The 15,110-nt window shown below is 43.4% G+C and overlaps 1 pseudogene; it reads right to left on the bottom strand.

The window, feature by feature from the left end:
• Window positions 1-8,091: 8,091 nt before the first annotated feature.
• On the bottom strand, window positions 8,092-9,897 carry LOC109026101 (eukaryotic translation initiation factor 4B-like; annotated as a pseudogene).
• Between the last annotated feature and the right edge of the window lie 5,213 nt (window positions 9,898-15,110).

Raw genomic sequence — 15,110 nt, 5'->3', positions numbered from 1 at the left:
AAAGAAATAGATCAAAGCTCATCATATCAACCAGGAACAGTGCACACCCAAGGATTCTGAGGACGAACACGCTGTGTAGTGGGGAGACCACTGATGAGGAAGTCGGAAGACCCAGGCCTGTCTCCAATGTTTTGCCCCTTACCAGCTCTGGGCTTCAGGGTTTTCGTGTTTGTTTGTTTTTAATCCATAAAATAAGATTTTGAATGAGATTATAATAACCAAGTGTCCGGTATATCATTTGTATCAAATGTAGCAGCATCAAAGTTTACTAACCAAGAATAAGAAATGCATTAATTTTGTGTGTGTACACGCACACACACACACACAAACACACACACACATTTGACCACATCGTGCTTTAGAGTTATTTCCTTCTAAAAGCAAAAAACATTTACATTTACCAATTAAAGGTAATTCTGCCTCTTCTAATTCGACTGTCTCTTTTGTGTAAATATTCAGTTAATTCTAAGTTCAGCTTGCTGTCTGAAATGATGATACTCATCTCCCAAGGAATCTCCTTACCCCTCTTCCTTTCCAAGGCACCTCTCGAGGCAGGGGAAGACACATGGATTCTCCTGGAGTGGTGGGGAGGTAGGTCTGGGCTCCATGTGCTGTCCTCCAGGGCCCTGCCAACCTCCTCTGGGTGGCTCCCCACTCCCACCTTGGCTGCTGGTTTCCCTGCACTGGTGTCCACTAAGCTTTGGTGGCTCCTGCCTTGTCGTGGGTACAGAGCAGGTTTCATGCTGATGGCCATGATCCCTGCCATTGCCCCTGGTCAGGGTGTCTCCCACTATAAGCCTTTTTGTTCCAACTCCAGGGCTGTTGATACTTGCATGTACTCTCTGGTGGCACCTGCGGCTCAAGGCTGCCGGGAGCACCATGCCCATCTCACCACCTGGCACCTCCATCCACCAATGCTGCTCTAAAGCTGGCACACCATGTTGGGTCTGAGATCTGAGGCTCCTGTCATCTTTTCTCCCTGCCACTCTGAGTCAAGGCTTGGGGGTGGGGCATTCTGGATCTCTTCTTAGAGCCTCAGGTAGTATCTAAACTTCCATCCTGTCACCTCCCCATCTCCTGTTGTCAGTGTCCTGTCCCCAGCTCTGCAATCATCTCCTGGTACTCTACATTACACTTAGAGTAAAATTCTCTGTGCATGGACCTCCAAGCTTTGTATTGATATACTGAGGCATTTAGTCCAAAGGGTACAGATATTCCAGGTCCATGATACTTTTATTAAACGGAAATAAATTCCATAACAGTGAGAAGATGGGAAAGAGGAGAGAGATACACAGATACAACCACTCTTAGACTCAGTCAGGATGACATAGAAAGAAAGATCTGAAGATGGAACAGAGTATAATGCACAGAGCTGTAGAGGCCATTGTCTCCTCAGCTTTGAATCCAACTTAACTTTGGAACAAGACTTCCAGAATTTTCTTTGCTACATAAACCCTGCTGTGGGTAACAGGTGCCCAACTCTGCACACAGGTGTGCTGGGCCCTAAGAAATGTCTCTACTGAGTCCACTCCTCACCGAGGCCGAGCAGGGCTAGAAGCCTGATGTCCCTGATGTCCCGGGGCTCAGAGTCACAGGCTGCTCTGTAATACAAGACTGATTTTGCAGCTGGGTTGGCGATTCTAATTTCCACCACTTCTTGCTGGAAAATGTCTTAGACATTCAAAGCAAAATGTAGAGTAAGTGAACTCGTTAAAACCACAAATCATTTGACCTAGAGATAAAAAGTTACACAAAATCTAGTTAGTTTCTAAAAAAGCTATGTGGAATTTATTCAAGCTATTAGATTTAGCAAATGTAAGACCACAAATATAAATGTTTAAGCTGGAAGAAATCTAAGCTCAGAGGTTTCTATTCTACAAACCAAGTTTATTTCAAAAAAGAAGAAAGCTCTCCTTCCTTTTCACAGGTTCTTTTTTCACTCCAAATAAGCCTAGGTTGGCACAGGAAGCCAGAGTCACGGGGCTGGCTGTCGAAATGCCACGGATTTGGCCGTGCAGTGACTACTCAACAATCCCACCTTCTTATCAAGCCAAATGCCATCATCTTATTAAAATTTGCTGCTTTAATTTGTGCAGTAGCAACAGAAATAAATAAATAAATACAAACTAAAATGTACTTCTGAACAGATTTAAAGTTGCATTTTTAAGTTTAATTAAACAGTTTGGGTTTGTCATGAAGTGAGCTAAGGTGGAGCTAGGGCCTCAGACAGACAGGCAGTGTTCGAGCTGAGAGAGCAGGGTCAGAATGGAGAGAAAAGGAAAGCTGTCTGAAGCCCAGAAGGCAAGAAGAGGAGCCCATGGTCAGGCAAGTGTGGGAGAAGAGAGAGGCACTACATTAATTATGTCTCACATTCAGGACTTTAGAGAAAGCAGGATCAAGGAGCATTGGGCAGCAGACTCAAGAACAAAAGCCAAGGATCTGGGCAAGGTCTGGGCCAGCAGAGGTCAGGAAGGGGATCAGAGGGTCTTCGAGCCAGGTGGATGGAACTCAAAGGCAGCAGGAACGACTGGGAAAGCTCTGCCCCTGGGCTGAGAGCTGCCAGTCATAGGCAGGTGCCCCTGACTGGTGGAGAGGGAGGGGCAAGTCTCACCTGCACCCCAGCTTGCCTGGGTTGGTTTTGCTTCCAACCTTGACCCAGCCTCAAACCTAGCTCCCGTGTCTCCACTTGCTGGGCTCTGTATGTCCTGGCTTTGGACCTGGCGCAAGCATCTGACCTCCAGAACAGCTGCTCTGCCCAACAGTTCTGCTCTCCACCAGCACTCCCCTCCAAAGCTGGAAGCCTGAAATCCTTGCTTCTCCCATCCTGGCTGTCCACCATCCCCCATGCCTCCTCTGCCCCCGCAAGCCAGCCTGCCCATCCTCCCGAGTCCTCCTTGCACTTGCTGCCTTCCTGGCACAGCTCCTCTGTTCCTTGATGCCCAATAAATGTTTCAATTGAGTGAATGAGACCATTGGGTAGAGTTTTCTTTTCAACTGCCTTCTCAGCCTGATAGCAGGAGGCTTTTGCTAACAAGCTGTCCCAAATAATGTTGGTTTTGTATTTCAGTATTGGGAACTGCATTTTGGGATGTTAGTAAAAACAAAACCCAAGGGTGCTTTTTAAGTAAGGGACCCAATGTTTAAAGTCCACAGCGAAAATTAAATAATGAATACCCTGGTGGGATCTTGAAGCCAGGGCTGGAATTTCATATTTGTTACAAGTATTTTTCCATCCAGCTTGAGAACTGTGAAAGCAGCTCAGAATTTCCCTTAAATGTCATAAACAATCTCAAGTAAGGGACACCACTCGTAGCTGGGGATGGAGATGCTTCACCTTAGTAACAAGAAGCCAATTCTGGGCCGGGAGAGGGAAGTTGATGGAAACGATTGTTTGGTAGAAAAGCACCAATTAGTAAAATAAACATAAATAACATTTGATGATATTAGATCATTACTGATCATTTTTAGAAACCCTCATGTCGTCATCCTGTCCCTCACTTTTTGTCAGATGCTCTATTGACTCTGTCTCCTGAACACCTCTTGGGTCTATTCACCCTTTCTAATCTGATGACCATTACTGATTAAAACCCTTGTCGGCCAGGCACGGTGGCTCACGCCTATAATCCCAGCACTTTGGGAAGCCAAGGCAGGCAGATCACGAGGTCAGGAGATCAAGACCATCCTGGCTAACACAGTGAAACTCCATCTCTACTAAAAATACAAAAAATTAGCTGGGCATGGTGGCGGGTGCCTGTAGTCCCAGTTACACGGGAGGCTGAGGGAGGAGAATGGCGTGAACCCAGGAGGCGGAGCTTGCAGTGAGCCAAGATCGCGCCACTGCACTCCAGCCTGGGCGACAGAGCGAGACTCCACCTCAAAAAAAAAAAAGAAAAATTAAACCCTTGTCACCTCTTTCTTGGATCCTGACAACAGACTCACACCCTGGCTAGTTCTGAGTGAATGAATTTAAGGTATTTTCTTGAGTGATAAGAGAATTATCTCAGAAAGGCAGGCAGTGGCCAAGCAGTAAAGGGCTTTTGGCCAGCCTGGGAACTGGATCTTTAACCATGCTCTTTCCACTGCCTTTGCAGAAGGGTATAAGGTCCTTATCCAAGCAGATGGGCACCATAGCACTGTTCCAGATATCACAGACAAAGGGAGGATCAGGGAGAAGGTCTAGATTCTTGGTTTCAGAAAGTATCAAACTAGGGTTCCTAGTTTGAGAAGGCCATATAGGGTAGCTTCCAAAAGTTGCCATGGCATCTGTAAACTGTCATGACACTGGTGGGAGTTTCTCTTAGCATGCTAATGCATTATAATTAATATGTAATGAATGAGCAGTGAAGACAGCAAGAGGTTGCTTTTGTCACCATCTTGATTCTGGCTGGTTTCAACCAGCTTCTTTACCACATCCTGTTTCATCAGCGGGGGCTTTGCAACCTGTGTCTTAAGAAACAAGTCTTACCAGCATGAGAAGCATGGGCTGACGCCAAAGCGGCAGAGAGTTTAGGGACACACAGGTCCCTGGAGCTCACACAGGTCCCAATACCACGAGAAACTAAACCAAAAATTCCCTAGTGCTCAGGTTTCCACTCTTACCTTTAGTAGGATCAGGGACCAGGCAGGAGGAACCCCTGATGGGGGATGCTGTCCATTGTTCTTTCTCAAAGGAGCTGGAGAAAGTAGAACCGTATGAGTATTCTTGTTATCTCTGCTATTTTTCATGTGCAATTTCTGCTGTATCACATAACTGCCTATCAGTTTGCAAATTAATTCAACCTTTTTTCACAATGGTGACTACTTCCTATTTGTAATTCTCAAGCTCTTACCTGCAAAGTGTTGAACATTCTTATTAAAGCTTGTTTAAAGATGTCTTCCTTTGATAAAGTGGCAATTATCAGGTGTATGGGTTGTGCCTCAGAATCTTTTATCATCTTATAATCAATGGGATTGATTTAGCTTCTGAACACTATGCATCTGGATGCTTTCCAAGCAACAGTAGCATCACTGTTGATCGAGTCATTGTTATTGCAATGGATAATAGATGAACCTTTGGCAGTAATGGGATTCAAGAACACCATGATCCTCTAGAGGTCTTCCTTTCAGTCTTAGAATCGTTACTGGGAAATAGTCCAGATTCTAATTTTGCTGTTTTCTTATCTCTGCTCTTGGAACCCAAGAACATCTTTGTCAATGTTGCTTAACTGCCTGGTTGTACTTTTTGAAAAGTACGTATCTTGAATCAAGAGAACTATATGCATTTGCTGCAGTCTCCCCATACAAATCTCTAGAAAATTAAGAAAAATGTATCTTTTTAAAATTCATAACTATGTTGGAAAGCAGGAGAGAGTGCCTTTAGTGGAAATTACAAGAGATGCCTAAAAATCTGAAGGCAAATCGGATCAGATTGAATGGGGAAGCCAAATCCCAAAACAGGCAAAGGAAGAACTCTTAAAAAAAGAGAGGTATTCTAGGGGGAGCTCCAAGTTTGAAGAGGCAGGTATAGATATCTGAAGTGGCTCTGGTTGGAATATGGAAGGAGAAACAGCCCTTATTTTTTTTTTTTTTTTTTGAGACGGAGTCTTGCTCTGTCGCCCAGGCTGGAGTGCAGTGGCACGATCTTGGCTCACTGCAACTTCCACCTCCCGGGTTCAAGTGATTCTCCTGCCTCAGCCTCCCGAGTAGCTGGGACTACAGGTGCCTGCCACCATGCCTGGCTAATTTATTATTATTTTTTTATTTTTAGTAGAGACAGGGTTTCACCATATTGGCCAGGCTGGTCTTCTACTCCTTACCTTGTGATCCACCTGCCTCGGCCTCCCAAAATGCTGGGATTACAGGCATGAGCCAGCCCCTCTTCTTATGCAAAGCAAAAGGTGACAAAGGTGTCATCATTCAGGTGGGAGCAGTAAGTGTAGATATTTAGGTCAAGAGATGTCAGTACCCTTCATGGTTGATGATCCAAAAAGACCAGTAGCCCGTACTTCCTGAAATCCAGACACTCCTCGCACAGCTGCACACCACCCCTTGCCTGCATCTTTGGTAATAGGCTGTGGGGAACAATACCACGTGGACAGAAAGGCTTTCAGGAAAACAAATGCAAAAAGGAACACAACATCAAAATGTACAAGAACAGAGAAAATCAAGATTATAAGAGAGGCACTAATGAAACAGATGAATGCACACCTGAGGAAGCACGGTTAATCCAGCAAATAAAACTTCAGTTGGTTAAGACAGAATTTCATATCAAGCAAGAACAAGTTACTAAGAAAAAAGAGTTAATTAAAAAAACTAAAAAAAGAAGCCAGGTATGGTGGCTCACTCCTGTAATCCCAGCACTTTGGGAGGCTGAAGTGGGTGGATCACTTAAGGTCAGGAGTTCGAGATCAGCCTGGCCAACATGGTGAAACCCCATCTCTACTAAAAATACAAAACTTAGCTGGATGTGGTGGTGCACACCTGTAGTCCCAGCTACTCAGGAGGCTGAGACACAAGAATCGCTTGAACCCAGGAGGTGGAGGCTGCAGTGAGCTGAGATCGCACCACTGCACTCTAGCCTGGGCAACAGAGCGAGACTCTGTCTGGAAAAAAAAAAAGTTTGAATTTGAGTTTTTCTTATAATAAATGAGATTGAATATGTTTTCATATGTTTAAAGGATATTTGAACTTTCTTTTCTATAAACTGTGTGTTCATGTCTTTTGCCCATTTTTCTATAGTTTTATTTTTGTACCTTTTCTTCTTAATTGTGAGAATATTTACATATTATGGAGATTGGCCCTTTGTATCTGATACAAGTTGTAAATACTTTTTTTCCCAGTTGTTATTTGTCATTTGTCTTTGTCTTGGCATTTGTTTTGTTTTGTCATGCAAAAATGTTTAAAAGTTCTTTTATTTAATTAAATTTATCAATCTTTTTAAAAAATTGCATCTGAATTTTAAGTTATAGTTAAAAAGGCACTATCCACTTCAGGTTTTATAGGAATTGATTCATATTTTCTTCTAGTATTTATAATTTTTTTTGTTTATTTTTTGAGACGGAGTCTTGCTCTGTCACCCAGGCTGGAGTGCAGTGGCATGATCTCAGCTCACCGCAACTTCTGCCTCTCAGGTTCAGGTGATTCTCCTGCCTCAGCCTCCTGAGCAGCTGGGATTACAGGCGCACGCCACCATGCCTGGCTAATGTTTGTATTTTTAGTAGACCTGGGGTTTCACCATGTTGGCCAGGCTGGTCTGGAACTCCTGATGTCAAGTGATCTGCCCACCTGGGCCTCCCAAACTGCTGGGATTATAGGCGTGAGCCACCATGCCCAGCCTCAAAACCAATTCTTAAACATCCCACTTCCTCAGTGATTTGAGACACCTTTAATAGGTACTGAATTGGCACACACATGGGGTTTACTGCAGTTCTTTTTATTTTGTTTTATTGATCTGCCTGTTTTTAAGTATGTCGGTTTAATTATTGAGGACTTCTAGTATGTTTTAATATTTGGCAGGGCTGGACGCAATATTTCCCAATATTTTTTAAATTTTTGTTTCAGAATTCTCCTGGCCAATTTTGCCTTTTTATTTCTTCATGAGAACTTCATATTCATCTCATCATGTTATTGCGGGGCGCAGGGTGGGGGTGGGGATTTTCGGTACTTTTATAGGGATCACATTAAATCTTTTAAATAATTTGAGGAGGATTAAAATCTTTATGATTCTGTCTTCCTATCTAAGCATATTTTATATCTTCCATTGGTTCAGGTCTACTTTTTGGACTTTCAGGGACTGTTATAGAGTTTTACACGTAAACATTTACACACTTCTTATTTAATTTATTCAGATATTGTATCTTTCTGATGCTAAAGAGTGCTGGCAATAGTTACTTCCTCACATTGTTCATTTCTCTAGCAGAAATGTCTTCAGTATTTCCAAATTAAATAGGAAGCTTGCCTTTGGGTTGAGACATAGCTATTTTATCAGAACTTGACCCTGATTTTTTCCTCCCCCAGGAGGTGGTGAGTGTTATTTTGTCTTGTCTGGATGTAGGTTTGCTTTGCTCTTGAATGTTCCAGAGTGGAGAGAGACTAGGAGAAAGCACAGGAGGTCTATTTGGTGTAATCTGCTCCTTCCTTTTCATCTTCACCATCAACAGAGACAGCAGCACACTTGCTTGCAGAACTGAACTTGGAGGCTGGATTTTCCTCAGGTTTCTTTGGCTCAGGTGCAGATCTGCAAACTTGATCGTTTTTGCCATCTTTCCTGTCTGACTCCCTCCAGCGGTCTTTGTTCCCTCCATCTCCTGGACCACGGCCCGAGTTCCCAGTTTGGACTTTTGGACATTCATCCCGTCTACTTTATTTTCATCTTTCTTTGCTGGTCCTTCCTCTGAGGGTTGAACTGGAGGTACTTTTCCCTCACTACCTGTAGGGGGTTGCTGCTCTGTTTCTGAGCTCTGAGATGGAATAAGAGGATTAGAACTGCTCTTCACCTAAGCAGTCTCCTTTGGTGGAGGGGCTTGAATCACCTTTAGGAGTTGATCAGGTTTGGAAGGCTTAGAAATTGGAGACTGGCAGTGTTTCTCTTTATTGAGTGTTTCATTTTCTAGAGACTTCTCACTCTCTCTTCTTCATGCATCCTGGTCTGACTTGCTTCTGCCTGATGTGGCTGGGGTCCCAGTCTGCACTGGCTCACTTCCCGTCCTCCACCATTCCCGTTCCTGAGTTTCTTCACTTTGCCAGCTTGGATGTCTCTCCAGAGGCCATTGTTCTAGATTTGGCTCATCCAGCTGCCAATATGGCTTCTCTTGTTTCTTCTGTAGCTGTTCTTCTGCTTCTCTTTTTCTAGCAACTGTGTCAATGGACTTTCCCCCTCCAAAGATAGAAGCCACTCAACTGAGCTGGGGGGTGCTAGAAGAGGGATCATCTTCCTTATGAGTGCTCTGAGGCTTTAGATTCAGTTCTGATCTTTGGGAGGGACCCCTATCATCATGCCTATAATCACCCTAAGAGTAATAATCTCTGGAGTTCCATGACCAATTGTCCTGTCTGTCTTACTGGTCTTCATCCACCTCCTCAGTAGTCATCATCTCTGAGGTACCCACTACCAAATGCTCTTCTGCAACTGCCTGTTGCAGAATCATAGCCTCTATCATAGTCTGTGCTGCCTCAGTCATCATCTTAATCCCGGCCCCCACATTGACCCATATCCTGGTGTGAGCCATCTCTAAACCCGCCCTGACACCCATCATGATACTGGTCTGAATTGCATGATCTTGATACTTGTCTCCAAAGCTATCAACACCTCTTCTAGGCAGGTGGTCATCAAAGCTGTCTGTGGCAGGATGGACCTCCAGTATATCTGTTTTGTCAGTATCCTAATTTCTATCCTGGCCAAGAGGACAGTCATCCCTGTCTTTATCCTGTGCTTGGTCAGCAATGTCCACTCTAATTATCCTGTTACCTACAGACTCTTCATTGAGACGCAGGGAACTGAACAGGGAATCCAGGTCCTCAAACTCAGGATAACTAAAACTTTCAACCTCTCTGGATGCCGGGTTCATGTGGTCAGTGCGCTGTACCACTATTTAATCCTCTAAATAATTCCTTAATTGAGTCTTCTATCACATCATAGAGCAAGTTCCCTAGAAGAGCATTGTAGGATGGTGATTTGGGAAGATGGCTCCAATCAATATGGGGTTCTCCAGCATCCTGTGGAGCAGTGAAAAGAATGGAATGACCAATTGGAGATGTCCTATACACATCTTATCATTAGTGTGCTAAGTGGTTGAAGCATTTCCTTCTGGCTCATCTGTTTCATCAGCCCAGTCTGGGGATATAGGTGCTTCCTCCACCAGTCTGCCCATCCTCAGTCAGAAAGTCTATTAGGGAAATTGTCTTTTTCTTCTCCTTCTCCTTCTCCTTCTTCTTCTTCTTCTCCTCCTCCTCCCTCCTCCCTGCTCCTCCTCCCCCCTCCTCCCCCTTACCCTCCTCCCCCTCCTCCCCCTCCTCCTCCCCCTCCTCCTACTCCCCCTCCCGCTCCTCCTCCTTCTCCTCCTTCTCCTTCTGCTTTTCTGAGGCCACCATGTTGGGAGACAGAGAGAACACCAAGGCTTGATTTTACTTTTAAGGGTTACTTTTACCAAGGTGGAGATGTAGGAAAATTATATCCCAGGATTGTGTAAAAGAAAGGCACAATTAGAGAATCATAAGACCTTTAATGTGGCTAGACAGTGGATTGCCTGTTAAGGGAGAGACAGGAAACATAGATGGAGATCATTCAGGGGCATCTCACAAAGACCCCACAGGCTATGCTGTTCAACTTGGACTTTCTCTCATTGGTAATAGAAAATCATTGAAAGGTTTTAAGCAAGAGGATGGCATTATTAGATTTATATTTTAGTAAGATTCTGGGGGCAATGGCTGATAAATTCCACTGGCAAAGCATTTCAAACGTGTCTGCAAATCAGACCAGATATCATCCAACCAAATAAGCCGAGAGGAAGAACAAGAACAATCACAGCCGTATCACTTCTATTTTTCTTAAAAAATGACTTAAAAATTATAGAGTAGGTAGACTAACAGTGAAGACCATATATTTATGTCTCCAAAACCTGAGAGTTCTGCAAGAGATACTGAGCTCCAGATGATTATGCTGGGTCTTTCTCCAACCTCAGCATAAGCCAGGAGTGGGCAAAGCAGGTCTGGGAGAGCTCTGCCTGAAAGTGGACTCCAAGCTCCATGCTAGGGGCCTGGGCACCCTTAAAGCAAGCCACAGAATCACTTTCAGTCAGTGAGGATATGCCTGTCTTCTCTCCTTTTCTGTTTTTTTGAGTGGAGTATTGAAAATAATCAGGCACAAAGCATAGCATAGTGGACAAAGAAAATAATGTTTATGTTCATGAAAAATTCAACCCTAATTATACCTCTGGGAGCCAGTGGGAGTAATGAAATAGTGTGCCTGGGGTGTTCGTTTTATTAATAGATGCCAGTCACAGGGTACTTATTTTCTGTGCCATTTATAAAGCCTTTGACGGACAGCGCTGCTTGCGTCAGTTCATACAATTATAAGATATAAAGGATATTATGGTAATTCTTTGGAATGATGTTCATTTAGTATCTGGTCATGAGAATGCAGTTCCTCCTGTTAGTGCCATATTCCAGCAAATGCAATAGGCAGCTTAGCAGGGGCTCTGAAAAGTGTATGTATTAACTTTGGCTCAGACACCAGGGATACATTTTGCTGCCATTTAAGATTAATTATTTGTAATATGTTTGTTAAGAAAATTGTTTTAAAATTTTATTTCTGTCTCTCAATTTAGGAGTGATAGCTCCTAGATTTCAATCACATGGACTGAATGACATATACAAGGGTTTTTGAAGTGTCTGAGATGGACAAAGCTCAAAGTATGTTTTCCAATGGCAAAGGCAGAACTAGATCCACTTTTTTCCAACACGACAGCCAGGTTTCCAAGAGCAAATGAGCAGTGAGGTGAGGTGAACATGGAAAAGTGAAAAGATAAAACTAGCTAGTTGTTTTGTTAGAGGGACAGAGGATATATATAAGCAAGGTTCCTTGGCCTGAAACCAAATTCAGCAACTCAACCATATTGACTTTTGCCCATATTTGTTTAGGTTGAGCCCTATAAACTTCCTGATATTATACTGGTTTTGACCAACAACGTCAGTTATTGCATATGCTTCAACCTAATGCTTCAGAAAGAAAGTCATGGCCACCTAGAACTTGGCATAACCTGCAACTGCCTTAACTCCAAAGCTTTAAACGCCATGGCTGCAGCCTCCTGTCCTCTAAACCTCTCATTTCCTCACCTCTATCACAAATCCATGTAAAGTCAGATTGGTTTACAGCTCTTCAGGCCCAGTGAGCCACAGGTCCCCTCGGCATCTTTACAAACAACTCCCACAGATACCTCAGTATAATTATTTTTAAAATATGTCCAGGAATTTTTTTCCTTAAGCCACGAAGCTTGCCAAAATACTTCGTAGAAAATACTATTTTGATAGTATTAGAATTTTACCAATGACTTAAGCAAGAGGCACAAAAGTGGAATGACCTCCAACTATGAGTTTTGATGAAAGTGAAAAATGCTACCTAAGCCAAAACCACTAGTTCAGGCATTCAGCTTTCCCCTGTCTTATAAAATCCCAACCCCACTTTAATCTAGGGTCAGCTGTCCTCTAGATGCTCTCTGATATGTATCAGTTGAACAAAGTCTTTAATCTCTCTGATGTGTATCCGTTGAATAAAGCCTTAATCTCTATTTGAGTCACTTAAATAACTTTCTTTTGACTTTTGATACCCAGAAAAATGGATTTGGAATGCTGTTTTGATTGTCTGTCCTCAAAGCTGTCTATTGGTGTGTGTCCAGTGGTGTTTGGGTGGGTAGAGTGGGATCTGCCTCTCTCTACCATGGTGCTGAGTTTTGTCTAATGTTGCTTTACTAAGAACACTGCTGTACAGGACAGAGCAAGTTTGAGGATGGACACTGTATGAGTTAGATGGAGCTCCAAGGTGATTATTTGATTACACTGTCTTTGAAACCATTTGAAAGGAAAGAAGGTGGAATGAAATAGGGGCAGAAGGGAATTAAAATATCCTTGGGTGTGTGATGAGTGTACATTTCAGCTCATGAACTAAGGAGTCCAATAACTAGAACTTACTTTATAGTCCACGACTCTGCTTAATTTCCGACTCAAGTCCTGGGCCTGAGGGCTGGGCAACAGGGCGAAACTCTGTCTCTACAAAAAATACAAATATTGCCCTGCTTGGCTGCAAGAAAAACAACCTCAGCTTTTCTTGGGAAACCCACACAAGCCTAGGGTCTTTCTAAGGCACTGGGAGTAGGGGAAAGCTATTTGGTCCTCAGTCATCAGTGCCTATGGGAAGTCACAATGACATCTGTTATCCTGTCCTCCTGACTCCTTCAAGGCTAGGCAGGTCTCAACTATTCCTGTGCTGGAAGTCTTTCTGAAATGTGTCTTTCTCTGGAATCTTGCTCTAACAGGGCTACCAAAAAAACAGGGTAATGCACCTCTAATCCTGCCACCACAGCACTCTTCTCTTCTTCCCAGCCTGGAACAATCTAATTTTTTTTTTTTTTTTTTTTGAGACGGAGTCTCACTCTACCACCCAGGCTGGAGTGCAGTGGCATGATCTTGGCTCACTGCAACCTCTGCCTCCCAGGTTCAAGCGATTCTCCTGCCTCAGCCTCCCAAGTAGCTGGGATTACAGGCGCCCACCACTACACCCAGCTAATTTTTTTTTTTTTTTTTTTGTATTTTTAGTAGAGATGGGGTTTTGCCATGTTGGCCAGGCTAGTCTCGAACTCCTGACCTCATGATTCGCCCGCCTCGGCCTCCCAAAGTGCTGGAATTACAGGCTTGATCCACCGCATCCGGCCGGAACAATCTATTTTTAGTCTGGGGAAAATCCTTCTCCTTTCATGTTTCTTCAACTAAATTATTCTCAGGAATTCACTTCTTCTAAGTATAAAAAGCCAGCACGACTTCTAGGGTAGTTCTGTTTTCTGACTTGCCACATACCTCCCATGAAGCAATGACCACCAAGCTGACTTCAATGAGGTGAAGGGAAGGGGGAAACAGAGGGAATAAAGAACACATAAATTGATGTATCTTTTGATTTTTACTTCCCTTCCATGATGTCTGCTCCATGCTGAGTCTGGCAACTTGGGCTTTGGAATTTACTGATTGGGTAATGCTCCCTGGAGCTGACAGTGGGTGCCCCTGCCCAAAGGCTTAGATAGCAATCAGGGAAGGGTGGCCCTCCAAAGTGAGTGTTATCATAAAGGAGGCAAAGAGAATTAGGGCGGCAGTAAATACTTGGTAGAAGACTAAGCAGTAAATCTTGGTAGTCTTTTGTGATCTTCTGCCATCCCATAATGGTTGGATGTTTCTCCTGTGCCCCCAGAACACTTTCTTCTATTGCCATAGACCACATTCTACTGGGATGACCATCTTCATTCCAGCCTCCTTCTATATAGAAAGGGAGTTCCTGAGCTGAGGACCTATATTTGTTCATCTGGACAGCATAAACCCCTAAAAGATGGAGACTGAATGAGTAGAGATGGAATGAGTAACTCCTTGGAACATCATGGACTCTGTACCAGCCACAGATGACTCGCATACCCTGGGTGAGCAAGGCCTGCAGATGGAAATTGTGGATAACAGCAAACTGTGTTGCTCAACAAAATGAAGATCAATAGATAGGAAGCACAGGCCAAAGCAAGCCAGACAAAATTTAATGCTCACAAATATAAAATCATGGATTTGAATTGTAAAATTCAGCTGGAATAGAGGTGATATGACTGAAGAGCAGCCACAAATAAACAGCCAGATGAAGGGACACATTTGAGAAGGCCTAGAATTGTCCTGAGCACAGGAGTGTCTGTCCCCATGGAGTTGAGGTGTGCTTTCCACAGGCACTCCAAACTCTGTCCTTTTGGGCTTTTATGGGGGCTTGATTAGCTAATTGGCCATTAGTGAAATTAACCTTCGGCCCCTCTCCTCCCAAGAGGTTATGGGTGGGCTGTAGTCTCAACCCTCTTAATTGTGCCTTGGTCTTCACTGTGACGAGCCCCCATCCTGAAGCTACCTAGGGGCTGCCAGCCACCAGTCTCAATAGCATACCTCGCTTTGGAGATTCTAAGGATATTAGGAGTTGTAAGCCAGAGCGTGGGAGCAAGGGTCAAATATTTAGTTCACACTATCACAGATGGGTCCCAGAAACTTCTTAGTAAATTCTCATTTTATCTAATCCATTAAAAGCTTCAACATAAATATGAAATTACTTGAATTTTTAAAACAGTAACAGTAGAAAACCCAAATGCAGTGCTAATTAGATATAATAGCAATAAGTATTTTTAAATAACATATCCAGAAGAGAGGTGGTGGTTAATATGAGAGTGTAATTAATCCATTTGCTGAATTAATTACCACTTTCCTCATCATCTGGGCTAGCAGAGTGTTAGACAAATAAGAGGAACATTGTCAGTCAAAACATAAATATTAGAACCAACCTAAAAGTGTAGATGAATAGTTAAATAAATTATTCATGAAATACTCTGTACCTGTTTTTCAAAGTGAGATGG

Source organism: Gorilla gorilla, chromosome 2 (genome assembly GCF_029281585.2).
Source record: "Gorilla gorilla gorilla isolate KB3781 chromosome 2, NHGRI_mGorGor1-v2.1_pri, whole genome shotgun sequence".
Classification (NCBI taxonomy): domain Eukaryota; kingdom Metazoa; phylum Chordata; class Mammalia; order Primates; family Hominidae; genus Gorilla; species Gorilla gorilla.
The sequence above is the reverse complement of the archived record's forward strand: the minus strand, read 5'-3'. Positions and strand labels throughout refer to the sequence as shown.